At 46.8% G+C, this 13571-nt stretch overlaps 22 non-coding genes and 7 pseudogenes across 22 annotated transcripts; all 29 read left to right on the top strand.

The window, feature by feature from the left end:
- The first annotated feature begins 64 nt into the window (after window positions 1–64).
- LOC148792664 (5S ribosomal RNA) lies at window positions 65–183 on the top strand (annotated as a pseudogene).
- A 354-nt stretch (window positions 184–537) lies between these two features.
- Window positions 538–656, top strand: LOC148792663 (5S ribosomal RNA). Its single transcript, XR_016070573.1, has one exon. It is a non-coding gene; the product is annotated as a 5S ribosomal RNA (ribosomal RNA).
- A 355-nt stretch (window positions 657–1011) lies between these two features.
- On the top strand, window positions 1012–1130 carry LOC148792662 (5S ribosomal RNA). Its single transcript, XR_016072858.1, has one exon. It is a non-coding gene; the product is annotated as a 5S ribosomal RNA (ribosomal RNA).
- Window positions 1131–1485: 355 nt separating this feature from the next.
- On the top strand, window positions 1486–1604 carry LOC148792661 (5S ribosomal RNA). The gene has a single exon (XR_016069528.1). It is a non-coding gene; the product is annotated as a 5S ribosomal RNA (ribosomal RNA).
- Window positions 1605–1959: 355 nt separating this feature from the next.
- Window positions 1960–2078, top strand: LOC148792660 (5S ribosomal RNA; annotated as a pseudogene).
- A 354-nt stretch (window positions 2079–2432) lies between these two features.
- Window positions 2433–2551, top strand: LOC148792659 (5S ribosomal RNA). The gene has a single exon (XR_016070720.1). It is a non-coding gene; the product is annotated as a 5S ribosomal RNA (ribosomal RNA).
- A 355-nt stretch (window positions 2552–2906) lies between these two features.
- LOC148792658 (5S ribosomal RNA) lies at window positions 2907–3025 on the top strand. The gene has a single exon (XR_016071775.1). It is a non-coding gene; the product is annotated as a 5S ribosomal RNA (ribosomal RNA).
- A 355-nt stretch (window positions 3026–3380) lies between these two features.
- Window positions 3381–3499, top strand: LOC148792657 (5S ribosomal RNA). The gene has a single exon (XR_016069150.1). It is a non-coding gene; the product is annotated as a 5S ribosomal RNA (ribosomal RNA).
- A 355-nt stretch (window positions 3500–3854) lies between these two features.
- On the top strand, window positions 3855–3973 carry LOC148792656 (5S ribosomal RNA). Its single transcript, XR_016073466.1, has one exon. It is a non-coding gene; the product is annotated as a 5S ribosomal RNA (ribosomal RNA).
- A 354-nt stretch (window positions 3974–4327) lies between these two features.
- LOC148792655 (5S ribosomal RNA) lies at window positions 4328–4446 on the top strand. The gene has a single exon (XR_016070049.1). It is a non-coding gene; the product is annotated as a 5S ribosomal RNA (ribosomal RNA).
- A 354-nt stretch (window positions 4447–4800) lies between these two features.
- LOC148792654 (5S ribosomal RNA) lies at window positions 4801–4919 on the top strand. The gene has a single exon (XR_016074792.1). It is a non-coding gene; the product is annotated as a 5S ribosomal RNA (ribosomal RNA).
- A 355-nt stretch (window positions 4920–5274) lies between these two features.
- LOC148792653 (5S ribosomal RNA) lies at window positions 5275–5393 on the top strand. Its single transcript, XR_016069794.1, has one exon. It is a non-coding gene; the product is annotated as a 5S ribosomal RNA (ribosomal RNA).
- A 355-nt stretch (window positions 5394–5748) lies between these two features.
- On the top strand, window positions 5749–5867 carry LOC148792652 (5S ribosomal RNA; annotated as a pseudogene).
- A 355-nt stretch (window positions 5868–6222) lies between these two features.
- Window positions 6223–6341, top strand: LOC148792651 (5S ribosomal RNA; annotated as a pseudogene).
- A 354-nt stretch (window positions 6342–6695) lies between these two features.
- LOC148792650 (5S ribosomal RNA) lies at window positions 6696–6814 on the top strand (annotated as a pseudogene).
- Window positions 6815–7168: 354 nt separating this feature from the next.
- Window positions 7169–7287, top strand: LOC148792649 (5S ribosomal RNA). The gene has a single exon (XR_016070572.1). It is a non-coding gene; the product is annotated as a 5S ribosomal RNA (ribosomal RNA).
- Window positions 7288–7642: 355 nt separating this feature from the next.
- LOC148792648 (5S ribosomal RNA) lies at window positions 7643–7761 on the top strand. Its single transcript, XR_016072857.1, has one exon. It is a non-coding gene; the product is annotated as a 5S ribosomal RNA (ribosomal RNA).
- Window positions 7762–8116: 355 nt separating this feature from the next.
- LOC148792647 (5S ribosomal RNA) lies at window positions 8117–8235 on the top strand. Its single transcript, XR_016070610.1, has one exon. It is a non-coding gene; the product is annotated as a 5S ribosomal RNA (ribosomal RNA).
- A 355-nt stretch (window positions 8236–8590) lies between these two features.
- LOC148792646 (5S ribosomal RNA) lies at window positions 8591–8709 on the top strand (annotated as a pseudogene).
- Window positions 8710–9063: 354 nt separating this feature from the next.
- LOC148792645 (5S ribosomal RNA) lies at window positions 9064–9182 on the top strand. The gene has a single exon (XR_016070719.1). It is a non-coding gene; the product is annotated as a 5S ribosomal RNA (ribosomal RNA).
- Window positions 9183–9537: 355 nt separating this feature from the next.
- Window positions 9538–9656, top strand: LOC148792644 (5S ribosomal RNA). The gene has a single exon (XR_016069976.1). It is a non-coding gene; the product is annotated as a 5S ribosomal RNA (ribosomal RNA).
- Window positions 9657–10012: 356 nt separating this feature from the next.
- LOC148792643 (5S ribosomal RNA) lies at window positions 10013–10131 on the top strand. The gene has a single exon (XR_016074674.1). It is a non-coding gene; the product is annotated as a 5S ribosomal RNA (ribosomal RNA).
- Window positions 10132–10485: 354 nt separating this feature from the next.
- On the top strand, window positions 10486–10604 carry LOC148792642 (5S ribosomal RNA). Its single transcript, XR_016075722.1, has one exon. It is a non-coding gene; the product is annotated as a 5S ribosomal RNA (ribosomal RNA).
- Window positions 10605–10958: 354 nt separating this feature from the next.
- On the top strand, window positions 10959–11077 carry LOC148792641 (5S ribosomal RNA). The gene has a single exon (XR_016073547.1). It is a non-coding gene; the product is annotated as a 5S ribosomal RNA (ribosomal RNA).
- A 354-nt stretch (window positions 11078–11431) lies between these two features.
- LOC148792640 (5S ribosomal RNA) lies at window positions 11432–11550 on the top strand. The gene has a single exon (XR_016069350.1). It is a non-coding gene; the product is annotated as a 5S ribosomal RNA (ribosomal RNA).
- A 355-nt stretch (window positions 11551–11905) lies between these two features.
- On the top strand, window positions 11906–12024 carry LOC148792639 (5S ribosomal RNA). The gene has a single exon (XR_016072068.1). It is a non-coding gene; the product is annotated as a 5S ribosomal RNA (ribosomal RNA).
- A 355-nt stretch (window positions 12025–12379) lies between these two features.
- On the top strand, window positions 12380–12498 carry LOC148792638 (5S ribosomal RNA; annotated as a pseudogene).
- A 354-nt stretch (window positions 12499–12852) lies between these two features.
- On the top strand, window positions 12853–12971 carry LOC148792637 (5S ribosomal RNA). Its single transcript, XR_016075147.1, has one exon. It is a non-coding gene; the product is annotated as a 5S ribosomal RNA (ribosomal RNA).
- Window positions 12972–13325: 354 nt separating this feature from the next.
- On the top strand, window positions 13326–13444 carry LOC148792636 (5S ribosomal RNA). The gene has a single exon (XR_016075464.1). It is a non-coding gene; the product is annotated as a 5S ribosomal RNA (ribosomal RNA).
- The last annotated feature ends 127 nt before the right edge of the window (window positions 13445–13571 follow it).

Raw genomic sequence — 13571 nt, 5'->3', positions numbered from 1 at the left:
TCTAAAACAATTAATCGAGGGGAGCAAGATAGTGCATAAAGATCTAAGCGAGCATGAATTAAACGGGTCAGATCATACCAGCACTAATGCACCAGATCCTATCAGAACTCCGAAGTTAAGCGTGCTTGGGCGAGAGTAATTTTTGGATGGGTGACCTCCTGGGAAGTTCTCGTGTTGCACTCCAATTTTATTAATATTTTATTTTGATTTGTATTTGCAAATTCCATTTGTTGTTTCGGCGAGACAATTGGAAACAACGCGTCGGATACTCGGACCACTTGCGGGACGATCGTCATTACTGAATGGGAACCGTGCAAGAACCGGGCTTTCGGCATTCGTCTTGCATTGAGGGCCCCGCGATAGTATTGCATCTATCCGGGGGTGCGGTAGATCTGAAAAGCAAACACACCGCTCACGTAGGAGCTTGTGCACGGTTACCAAGGGAGGAAGGCTGCATACACACTTTTTTCAAGTCTAAAACAATTAATGGAGGGGAGCAAAATAGTGCATAAAGATCTAAGCGAGCATGAATTAAACGGTTGCGATCGTACCAGCACTAATGCACCGGATCCCATCAGAACTCCGAAGTTAAGCATGCTTGGGCGAGAGTAGTACTAGGATGGGTGACCTCCTGGGAAGTCCTCGTGTTGCACCGCAATTTTGTTAATATTTTATTTCGATATCGTGTTTGCAAATTCCATTTGTCGTTTCGGCGAGACAAACGCAAACAACGCGTCGGATACTCGGACCATTTGCGGCACGATCGTCATTACTGAATGGGAACGGTGCAAGAACCGGGCTTTCGGCATTCGTCATGCATTGTGGGCCCCGCGATAGTATTGCATCTATCCGGGGGTGCGGCAGATCAAAAAAGCAAACACTCCGCTCACGTAGGAGCTTGTGCACGGTTACCAAGGGAGGAAGGCTGCATACACAGTTTTTTCAAGTCTAAAACAATTAATGGAGGGGAGCAAGATAGTGCATAAAGATCTAAGCGAGCATGAATTAAACGGGTGCGATCATACCAGCACTAATGCACCGGATCCCATCAGAACTCCGAAGTTAAGCGTGCTTGGGTGAGAGTAGTACTAGGATGGGTGACCTCCTGGGAAGTCCTCGTGTTGCACCTTAATTTTATTAATATTTTATTTCGATATCGTGTTTGCGAATTCCATTTGTCGTTTCGGCGAGACAAACGCAAACAACACGTCGGATACTCGGACCATTTGCGGCACGATCGTCATTACTGAATGGGAACCGTGCAAGAACTCGGCTTTGGGCATTCGTCGTGCATTGTGGGCCCCGCGATAGTATTGCATTTATCCGGGGTTACGGTAGATCTGAAAAGCAAACACTCCGCTCACGTAGGAGCTTGTGCACGGTTATCAAGGGAGGAAGGATGCATACACACTTTTTTCAAGTCTAAAACAATTAATGGAGGGGAGCAAGATAGTGCATAAAGATCTAAGCGAGCATTAATTAAATGGGTGCGATCATACCGGCACTAATGCACCGGATCCCATCAGAACTCCGAAGTTAAGCGTGCTTGGGCGAGAGTAGTACTAGGATGGGTGACCTCCAGGCAAGTCCTCGTGTTGCACCGCAGTTTCATTAATATTTTATTTCGATATCGTGTTTGCAAATTCCATTTGTCGTTTCGGCGAGACAAACGCAAACAACGCGTCGGATACTCGGACCATTTGCGGCACGATCGTCATTACTGAATGGGAACGGTGCAAGAACCGGGCTTTCGGCATTCGTCATGCATTGTGGGCCCCGCGATAGTATTGCATCTATCCGGGGGGGCGGCAGATCTAAAAAGCAAACACTCCGCTCACGTAGGAGCTTGTGCACGGTTACCAAGGGAGGAAGGCTGCATACACAGTTTTTTCAAGTCTAAAACAATTAATGGAGGGGAGCAAGATAGTGCATAAAGATCTAAACGAGCAAGAATTAAACGGGTGCGATCATACCAGCACTAATGCACCAGATCCCATCAGAACTCCCAAGTTAAGCGTGCTTGGGCGAGAGTAGTACTAGGATGGGTGACCTCTTGGGATGTCCTCGTGTTCCACCCCAATTTTATTAATATTTTATTTTGATTTGTATTTGCAAATTGCATTTGTTGTTTCGGCGAGACAACTGGAAACAACGCGTCGGATACTCGGACCACTTGCGGGACGATCGTCATTACTGAATGGGAACGGTGCAAGAACAGGGCTTTCGGCATTCGTCTAGCATTGTGGGCCCCGCGATAGTATTGCATCTATCCGGGGGTGCGGCAGATCTGAAAAGCAAACACTCTGCTCACGTAGGAGCTTGTGCACGGTTACCAAGGGAGGAAGGCTGCATACACACTTTTTTCAAATCTAAAACAATTAATGGAGGGGAGAAAGATAGTGCATAAAGATCTAAGCGAGCATTAATTAAATGGCTGCGATCATACCAGCACTAATGCACCGGATCCCATCAGAACTCCAAAGTTAAGCGTGCTTGGGCGAGAGTAGTACTAGGATGGGTGACCTCCTGGGAAGTCCTCATGTTGCATCTCAATTTTATTAATATTTTATTTCGATATCGTGTTTGCAAATTCCATTTGTCGTTTCGGCGAGACAAACGCAAACAACGCGTCGGATACTCGTACCATTTGCGGCACGATCGTCATTACTGAATGGGAACAGTGCAAGAACTCAGCTTTTGGCATTCGTCGTGCATTGTGGGCCCCGCGATAGTATTGCATTTATCCGGGGGTACGGTAGATCTGAAAAGCAAACACTCATCTCACGTAGGAGCTTGTGCACGGTTACCAAGGGAGGAAGGATGCATACACACTTTTTTCAAGTCTAAAACAATTAATGGAGGGGAGCAAGATAGTGCATAAAGATCTAAGCGAGCATTAATTAAATGGGTGCGATCATACCAGCACTAATGCACCGGATCCCATCAGAACTCCGAAGTTAAGCGTGCTTGGGCGAGAGTAGTACTAGGATGGGTGACCTCCTAGGAAGTCCTCGTGTTGCACCCCAATTTTATTAATATTTTATTTCGATATCGTGTTTGCAAATTCCATTTGTCGTTTCGGCGAGACAAACGCAAACAACGCGTCGGATACTCGGACCATTTGCGGCCCGATCGTCATTACTGAATGGGAACGGTGCAAAAACTGGGCTTTTGGCATTCGTCATGCATTGTGGGCCCCGCGATAGTATTGCATCTATCCGGGGGTGCGGCAGATCTAAAAAGCAAACACTCCGCTCACGTAGGAGCTTGTGCACGGTTACCAAGGGAGGAAGGCTGCAGACACAGTTTTTTCAAGTCTAAAACAATTAATGGAGGGGAGCAAGATAGTGCATAAAGATCTAAGCGAGCATGAATTAAACGGGTGCGATCATACCAGCACTAATGCACCGTATCCCATCAGAACTCCGAAGTTAAGTGTGTTTGGGCGAGAGTAGTACTAGGATGGGTGACCTCCTGGGAAGTCCTCGTGTTGCACCCCAATTTTATTAATATTTTATTTCGATATCGTGTTTGCAAATTCCATTTGTCGTTTCGGCGAGACAAACGCAAACAACGCGTCGGATACTCGGACCATTTGCGGCCCGATCGTCATTACTGAATGGGAACGGTGCAAGAACCGGGCTTCTGGCATTCGTCATGCATTGTGGGCCCCGCGATAGTATTGCATCTATACGGGGGTGCGGCAGATCTAAAAAGCAAACACTCCGCTCACGTAGGAGCTTGTGCACGGTTACCAAGGGAGGAAGGCTGCATACACAGTTTTTTCAAGTCTAAAATAATTAATGGAGGGGAGCAAGATAGTGCATAAAGATCTAAGCGAGCAAGAATTAAACGGGTGCGATCATACCAGCACTAATGCACCGGATCCCATCAGAACTCCGGAGTTAAGCGTGCTTGGGCGAGAGTAGTACTAGGCTGGGTGACCTGCTGGGAAGTCCTCGTGTTGCACCCCAATTTTATTAATATTTTATTTTGATTTGTATTTGCAAATTGCATTTGTTGTTTCGGCGAGACAACTGGAGACAACGCGTCGGATACTCGGACCACTTGCGGGACGATCGTCATTACTGAATGGGAACGGTGCAAGAACTGGGCTTTCGGCATTCGTCTTGCATTGAGGGCCCCGCGATAGTATTGCATTTATCCGGGGGTGCGGCAGATCTGAAAAGCAAACACTCTGATCACGTAGGAGCTTGTGCATGATTACCAAGGGAGGAAGGCGGCATGCACACTTTTTTCAAATCTAAAACAATTAATGGAGGGGAGCAAGATAGTGCATAAAGATCTAAGCGAGCAAGAATTAAACGGGTGCGGTCATACCACCACTAATGCACCGGATCCCATCAGAACTTCGAAGTTAAGCGTGCTTGGGTGAGAGTAGTACTAGGATGGGTGACCTCCTGGGAAGTCCTCGTGTTGCACCCCAATTTTATTAATATTTTATTTTGATTTGTATTTGCAAATTGCATTTGTTGTTTCGGCGAGACAACTGGAAACAAAGCGTCGGATATTCGGACCCCTTGCGGGACGATCGTCATTACTGAATGGGAACGGTGCAAGAACAGGGCTTTCGGCATTCGTCTAGCATTGTGGGCCCCGCGAAAGTATTGCATCTATCCGGGGGTGCGGAAGATCTGAAAAACAAACACTCTACTCACGTAGGAGCTTGTGCACAGTTACCAAGGGAGGAAGGCTGCATACACAGTTTTTTCAAGTCTAAAACAATTAATGGAGGGGAGCAAGATAATGCATAAAGATCTAAGCGAGCATGAATTAAACGGGTGCGATCATACCAGCACTAATGCACCGGATCCCATTAGAACTCCAAAGTTAAGTGTGTTTGGGCGAGAGTAGTACTAGGATGGGTGACCTCCTGGGAAGTTCTCGTGTTGCACCCCAATTTTATTAATATTTTATTTCGATATCGTATTTGCAAATTCCAATTGTCGTTTCGGCGAGACAAACGCAAACAACGCACCGGATACTCGGACCATTTGCGGCACGATCGTCATTACTGAATGGGAACCGTGCAAAAACCGGGCTTTTGGCATTCGTCGTGCATTGTGGGCCCCGCGATAGTATTGCATCTATCCGTGGGTGCGGCAGATCTGAAAAACAAACACTCTGCTCACGTAGGAGCTTGTGCACGGTTACCAAGGGAGGAAGGCTGCATACACAGTTTTTTCAAGTCTAAAACAATTAATGGAGGGGAGCAAGATAGTGCATAAAGATCTAAGCGAGCATGAATTAAACGGGTGCGATCATACCAGCACTAATGCACCGTATCCCATCAGAACTCCGAAGTTAAGTGTGTTTGGGCGAGAGTAGTACTAGAATGGGTGACCTCCTGGGAAGTCCTCGTGTTGCACCCCAATTTTATTAATATTTTATTTCGATATCGTATTTGCAAATTCCAATTGTCGTTTCGGCGAGACAAACGCAAACAACGCGCCGGATACTCGGACCATTTGCGGCACGATCGTCATTACTGAATGGGAACCGTGCAAAAACCGGGCTTTTGGCATTTGTCGTGCATTGTGGGCCCCGCGATAGTATTGCATCTATCCGGGGGTGCGGCAGATCTGAAAAGCAAACACTCTGCTCACGTAGGAGCTTGTGCACGGTTACCAACGGAGGAAGGCTGCATACACAGTTTTTTCAAGTCTAAAACAATTAATGGAGGGGAGCAAGATACTGCATAAAGATCTAAACGAGCATGAATTAAACGGGTGCGATCATACTAGCACTAATGCACCGTATCCCATCAGAACTCCGAAATTAAGTGTGTTTGGGCGAGAGTAGTACTAGGATTGGTGACCTCCTGGGAAGTCCTCGTGTTGCACCCCAATTTTATTAATATTTTATTTCGATATCGTATTTGCAAATTCTAATTGTCGTTTCGGCGAGACAAACGCAAACAACGCGCCGGATACTCGGACCATTTGCGGCACGATCGTCATTACTGAATGGGAACCGTGCAAAAATCGGGCTTTTGGCATTCGTCGTGCATTGTGGGCCCCGCGATAGTATTGCATCTATCCGGGGGTGCGGCAGATCTGAAAAGCAAACACTCTGCTCACGTAGGAGCTAGTGCACGGTTACCAAAGGAGGAAGGCTGCATACACAGTTTTTTCAAATCTAATACAATTAATGGAGGGGAGCAAGATAGTGCATAAAGATCTAAGCGAGCATTAATTAAACGGGTTTGATCATACCAGCACTAATGCACCAGATCCCATCAGAACTCCGAAGTTAAGCGTGCTTGGGCGAGAGTAGTATTTGGATGGGTGACCTCCTGGGAAGTCCTCGTGTTGCACTCCAATTTTATTAATATTTTATTTTGATTTGTATTTGCAAATTCCATTTGTTGTTTCGGCGAGACAACTGGAAACAACGCGTCGGATACTCGGACCACATGCGGGACGATCGTCATTACTGAATGGGAACGGTGCAAGAACCGGGCTTTCGGCATTCGTCTTGCATTGAGGGCCCCGCGATAGTGTTGCATCTATCCGGGGGTGCGGTAGATCTGAAAAGCAAACACACCGCTCACGTAGGAACTTGTGCACGGTTACCAAGGGAGGAAGGCTGCATACACACTTTTTTCAAGTCTAAAACAATTAATCGAGGGGAGCAAGATAGTGCATAAAGATCTAAGCGAGCATGAATTAAACGGGTCAGATCATACCAGCACTAATGCACCAGATCCTATCAGAACTCCGAAGTTAAGCGTGCTTGGGCGAGAGTAATTTTTGGATGGGTGACCTCCTGGGAAGTCCTCGTGTTGCACTCCAATTTTATTAATATTTTATTTTGATTTGTATTTGCAAATTCCATTTGTTGTTTCGGCGAGACAATTGGAAACAACGCGTCGGATACTCGGACCACTTGCGGGACGATCGTCATTACTGAATGGGAACCGTGCAAGAACCGGGCTTTCGGCATTCGTCTTGCATTGAGGGCCCCGCGATAGTATTGCATCTATCCGGGGGTGCGGTAGATCTGAAAAGCAAACACACCGCTCACGTAGGAGCTTGTGCACGGTTACCAAGGGAGGAAGGCTGCATACACACTTTTTTCAAGTCTAAAACAATTAATGGAGGGGAGCAAAATAGTGCATAAAGATCTAAGCGAGCATGAATTAAACGGTTGCGATCGTACCAGCACTAATGCACCGGATCCCATCAGAACTCCGAAGTTAAGCATGCTTGGGCGAGAGTAGTACTAGGATGGGTGACCTCCTGGGAAGTCCTCGTGTTGCACCGCAATTTTGTTAATATTTTATTTTGATATCGTGTTTGCAAATTCCATTTGTCGTTTCGGCGAGACAAACGCAAACAACGCGTCGGATACTCGGACCATTTGCGGCACGATCGTCATTACTGAATGGGAACGGTGCAAGAACCGGGCTTTCGGCATTCGTCATGCATTGTGGGCCCCGCGATAGTATTGCATCTATCCGGGGGTGCGGCAGATCAAAAAAGCAAACACTCCGCTCACGTAGGAGCTTGTGCACGGTTACCAAGGGAGGAAGGCTGCATACACAGTTTTTTCAAGTCTAAAACAATTAATGGAGGGGAGCAAGATAGTGCATAAAGATCTAAGCGAGCATGAATTAAACGGGTGCGATCATACCAGCACTAATGCACCGGATCCCATCAGAACTCCGAAGTTAAGCGTGCTTGGGTGAGAGTAGTACTAGGATGGGTGACCTCCTGGGAAGTCCTCGTGTTGCACCTTAATTTTATTAATATTTTATTTCGATATCGTGTTTGCGAATTCCATTTGTCGTTTCGGCGAGACAAACGCAAACAACACGTCGGATACTCGGACCATTTGCGGCACGATCGTCATTACTGAATGGGAACCGTGCAAGAACTCGGCTTTGGGCATTCGTCGTGCATTGTGGGCCCCGCGATAGTATTGCATTTATCCGGGGTTACGGTAGATCTGAAAAGCAAACACTCCGCTTACGTAGGAGCTTGTGCACGGTTATCAAGGGAGGAAGGATGCATACACACTTTTTTCAAGTCTAAAACAATTAATGGAGGGGAGCAAGATAGTGCATAAAGATCTAAGCGAGCATTAATTAAATGGGTGCGATCATACCGGCACTAATGCACCGGATCCCATCAGAACTCCGAAGATAAGCGTGCTTGGGCGAGAGTAGTACTAGGATGGGTGACCTCCAGGCAAGTCCTCGTGTTGCACCGCAATTTCATTAATATTTTATTTCGATATCGTGTTTGCAAATTCCATTTGTCGTTTCGGCGAGACAAACGCAAACAACGCGTCGGATACTCGGACCATTTGCGGCACGATCGTCATTACTGAATGGGAACGGTGCAAGAACCGGGCTTTCGGCATTCGTCATGCATTGTGGGCCCCGCGATAGTATTGCATCTATCCGGGGGGGCGGCAGATCTAAAAAGCAAACACTCCGCTCACGTAGGAGCTTGTGCACGGTTACCAAGGGAGGAAGGCTGCATACACAGTTTTTTCAAGTCTAAAACAATTAATGGAGGGGAGCAAGATAGTGCATAAAGATCTAAACGAGCAAGAATTAAACGGGTGCGATCATACCAGCACTAATGCACCAGATCCCATCAGAACTCCCAAGTTAAGCGTGCTTGGGCGAGAGTAGTACTAGGATGGGTGACCTCTTGGGATGTCCTCGTGTTCCACCCCAATTTTATTAATATTTTATTTTGATTTGTATTTGCAAATTGCATTTGTTGTTTCGGCGAGACAACTGGAAACAACGCGTCGGATACTCGGACCACTTGCGGGACGATCGTCATTACTGAATGGGAACGGTGCAAGAACAGGGCTTTCGGCATTCGTCTAGCATTGTGGGCCCCGCGATAGTATTGCATCTATCCGGGGGTGCGGCAGATCTGAAAAGCAAACACTCTGCTCACGTAGGAGCTTGTGCACGGTTACCAAGGGAGGAAGGCTGCATACACACTTTTTTCAAATCTAAAACAATTAATGGAGGGGAGCAAGATAGTGCATAAAGATCTAAGCGAGCATTAATTAAATGGCTGCGATCATACCAGCACTAATGCACCGGATCCCATCAGAACTCCAAAGTTAAGCGTGCTTGGGCGAGAGTAGTACTAGGATGGGTGACCTCCTGGGAAGTCCTCATGTTGCATCTCAATTTTATTAATATTTTATTTCGATATCGTGTTTGCAAATTCCATTTGTCGTTTCGGCGAGACAAACGCAAACAACGCGTCGGATACTCGTCCCATTTGCGGAACGATCGTCATTACTGAATGGGAACAGTGCAAGAACTCGGCTTTTGGCATTCGTCGTGCATTGTGGGCCCCGCGATAGTATTGCATTTATCCGGGGGTACGGTAGATCTGAAAAGCAAACACTCCGCTCACGTAGGAGCTTGTGCACGGTTACCAAGGGAGGAAGGATGCATACACACTTTTTTCAAGTCTAAAACAATTAATGGAGGGGAGCAAGATAGTGCATAAAGATCTAAGCGAGCATTAATTAAATGGGGGCGATCATACCAGCACTAAGGCACCGGATCCCATCAGAACTCCGAAGTTAAGCGTGCTTGGGCGAGAGTAGTAGTAGGATGGGTGACCTCCCTGGAAGTCCTCGTGTTGCACCCCAATTTTATTAATATATTTATTTCGATATCGTGTTTTCAAATTCCATTTGTCGTTTCGGCGAGACAAACGCAAACAACGCGTCGGATACTCGGACCATTTGCGGCCCGATCGTCATTACTGAATGGGAACGGTGCAAGAACCGGGCTTTTGGCATTCGTCATGCATTGTGGGCCCCGCGATAGTATTGCATCTATCCGGGGGTGCGGCAGATCTAAAAAGCAAACACTCCGCTCACGTAGGAGCTTGTGCACGGTTACCAAGGGAGGAAGGCTGCATACAGAGTTTTTTCAAGTCTAAAATAATTAATGGAGGGGAGCAAGATAGTGCATAAAGATCTAAGCGAGCAAGAATTAAACGGGTGCGATCATACCAGCACTAATGCACCGGATCCCATCAGAACTCCGGAGTTAAGCATGCTTGGGCGAGAGTAGTACTAGGCTGGGTGACCTCCTGGGAAGTCCTCGTGTTGCACCCCAATTTTATTAATATTTAATTTTGATTTGTATTTGCAAATTGCATTTGTTGTTTCGGCGAGACAACTGGAGACAACGCGTCGGATACTCGGACCACTTGTGGGACGATCGTCATTACTGAATGGGAACGGTGCAAGAACCGGGCTTTCGGCATTCGTCATGCATTGTGGGCCCCGCGATAGTATTGCATCTATCCGAGGGTGCGGCAGATCTAAAAAGCAAATACTCCGATCACGTAGGAGCATGTGCACGGTTACCAAGGGAGGAAGGCTGCATACACACTTTTTTCAAGTCTAAAACAATTAATGGAGGGGAGCAAGATAGTGCATAAAGATCTAAGCGAGCAATAATTAAACGGGTGCGATCATACCTGCACTAATGCACCGGATCCCATCAGAACTCCGAAGTTAAGCGTGCTTGGGCGAGAGTAGTACTAGGAATGGTGACCTCCTGGGAAGTCCTCGTGTTGCACCCCAATTTTATTAATATTTTATTTTGATTTGTATTTGCAAATTCCATTTGTTGTTTCAGCGAGACAACTGGAAACAACGCGTTGATTACTCGGACCACTTGCGGGACGATCGTCATTACTGAATGGGAACGGTGCAAGAACTGGGCTTTCGGCATTCGTCTTGCATTGAGGGCCCCGCGATAGTATTGCATCTATCCGGGGGTGCGGCATATCTGAAAAGCAAACACTCTGATCACGTAGGAGCTTGTGCACGGTTACCAAGGGAGGAAGGCGGCATGCACACTTTTTTCAAATCTAAAACAATTAATGGAGGGGAGCAAGATAGTGCATAAAGATCTAAGCGAGCAAGAATTAAACGGGTGCGATCATACCAGCACTAATGCACCGGATCCCATCAGAACTTCGAAGTTAAGCGTGCTTGGGTGAGAGTAGTACTAGGATGGGTGACCTCCTGGGAACTCCTCGTGTTGCACCCCAATTTTATTAATATTTTATTTTGATTTGTATTTGCAAATTCCATTTGTTGTTTCGGCGAGACAACTGGAAACAAAGCGTCGGATATTCGGACCACTTGCGGGACGATCGTCATTACTGAATGGGAACGGTGCAAGAACAGGGCTTTCGGCATTCGTCTAGCATTGTGGGCCCCGCGATAGTATTGCATCTATCCGGGGGTGCGGAAGATCTGAAAAACAAACACTCTACTCACGTAGGAGCTTGTGCACGGTTACCAAGGGAGGAAGGCTGCATACACAGTTTTTTCAAGTCTAAAACAATTAATGGAGGGGAGCAAGATAATGCATAAAGATCTAAGCGAGCATGAATTAAACGGCTGCGATCAAACCAGCACTAATGCACCGGATCCCATCAGAACTCCGAAGTTAAGTGTGTTTGGGCGAGAGTAGTACTAGGATGGGTGACCTCCTGGGAAGTCCTCGTGTTGCACCCCAATTTTATTAATATTTTATTTCGATATCTGGTTTGCAAATTCCATTTGTCGTTTCGGCTAGACAAACGCAAACAACGCGTCGGATACTCGTACCATTTGCGGCACGATCGTCATTACTGAATGGGAACAGTGCAAGAACTCGGCTTTTGGCATTCGTCGTGCATTGTGGGCCCCGCGATAGTATTGCATTTATCCGGGGGTACGCTAGATCTGAAAAACAAACACTCCGCTCACGTAGGAGCTTGTGCACGGTTACCAAGGGAGGAAGGATGCATACACACTTTTTTCAAGTCTAAAACAATTAATGGAGGGGAGCAAGATAGTGCATAAAGATCTAAGCGAGCATTAATTAAATGGGTGCGATCATACCAGCACTAATGCACCGGATCCCATCAGAACTCCGATGTTAAGCGTGCTTGGGCGAGAGTAGTACTAGGATGGGTGACCTCCTGGGAAGTCCTCGTGTTGCACTCCAATTTTATTAATATTTTATTTCGATATCGTATTTGCAAATTCCAATTGTCGTTTCGGCGAGACAAACGCAAACAACGCGCCGGATACTCGGACCATTTGCGGCACGATCGTCATTACTGAATGGGAACCGTGCAAAAACCGGGCTTTTGGCATTCGTCGTGCATTGTGGGCCCCGCGATAGTATTGCATCTATCCGGGGGTGCGGCAGATCTGAAAAGCAAACACTCTGCTCACGTAGGAGCTTGTGCACGGTTACCAAAGGAGGAAGGCTGCATACACAGTTTTTTCAAATCTAAAACAATTAATGGAGGGGAGCAAAATAGTGCATAAAGATCTAAGCGAGCATGAATTAAACGGGTCTGATCATACCAGCTCTAATGCACCAGATCCCATCAGAACTCCCAAGTTAAGCGTGCTTGGGCGAGAGTAGTACTAGGATGGGTGACCTCCTGGGAAGTCCTCGTGTTGCACCCCAATTTTATTAATATTTTATTTTGATTTGTATTTGCAAATTGCATTTGTTGTTTCGGCGAGACAACTGGAAACAACGCGTCGGATACTCGGACCACTTGCGGGACGATCGTCATTACTGAATGGGAACGGTGCAAGAACCGGGCTTTCGGCATTCGTCTAGCATTGTGGGCCCCGCGATAGTATTGCATCTATCCGGGGGTGCGGCAGATCTGAAAAACAAACACTCTACTCACGTAGGAGCTTGTGCACGGTTACCAAGGGAGGAAGGCGGCATACACAGTTTTTTCAAGTCTAAAACAATTAATGCAGGGGAGCAAGATACTGCATAAAGATCTAAGCGAGCATGAATTAAACGGGTGCGATCATACCAGCACTAATGCACCAGATCCCATCAGAACTCCGGAGTTAAGCGTGCTTGGGCGAGAGTAGTACTAGGATGGGTGACCTCCAGGGAAGTCCTCGTGTTGCACCCCAATTTTATTAATATTTTATTTTGATTTGTATTTGCAAATTGCATTTGTTGTTTCGGCGAGACAACTGGAGACAACGCGTCGGATACTCGGAGCACTTGCGGGACGATCGTCATTACTGAATGGGAACGGTGCAAGAACAGGGCTTTCGGCATTTGTCTAGCATTGTGGGCCCCGCGATAGTATTGCATCTATCTGGGGGTGCGGCAGATCTGAAAAACAAACACTCTACTCACGTAGGAGCGTGTGCACGGTTACCAAGGGAGGAAGGCTGCATACACAGTTTTTTCAAGTCTAAAACAATTAATGGAGGGGAGCAAGATAATGCATAAAGATCTAAGCGAGCATGAATTAAACGGTTGCGATCATACCAGCACTAATGCACCGGATCCCATCAGAACTCCGAAGTTAAGTGTGTTTGGGCGAGAGTAGTACTAGGATGGGTGACCTCCAGGGAAGTCCTCGTGTTGCACCCCAATTTTATTAATATTTTATTTCGGTATCGTATTTGCAAATTCCAATTGTCGTTTCGGCGAGACAAACGCAAACAATGCGCCGGATACTCGGACCATTTGCGGCACGATCGTCATTACTGAATGGGAA

This window comes from Nelumbo nucifera, chromosome 4, assembly GCF_055504915.1.
Source record: "Nelumbo nucifera cultivar China Antique chromosome 4, China Antique-T2T, whole genome shotgun sequence".
Classification (NCBI taxonomy): Eukaryota; Viridiplantae; Streptophyta; class Magnoliopsida; order Proteales; family Nelumbonaceae; genus Nelumbo; species Nelumbo nucifera.
This window is presented reverse-complemented; position numbering and strand designations above follow the sequence as displayed.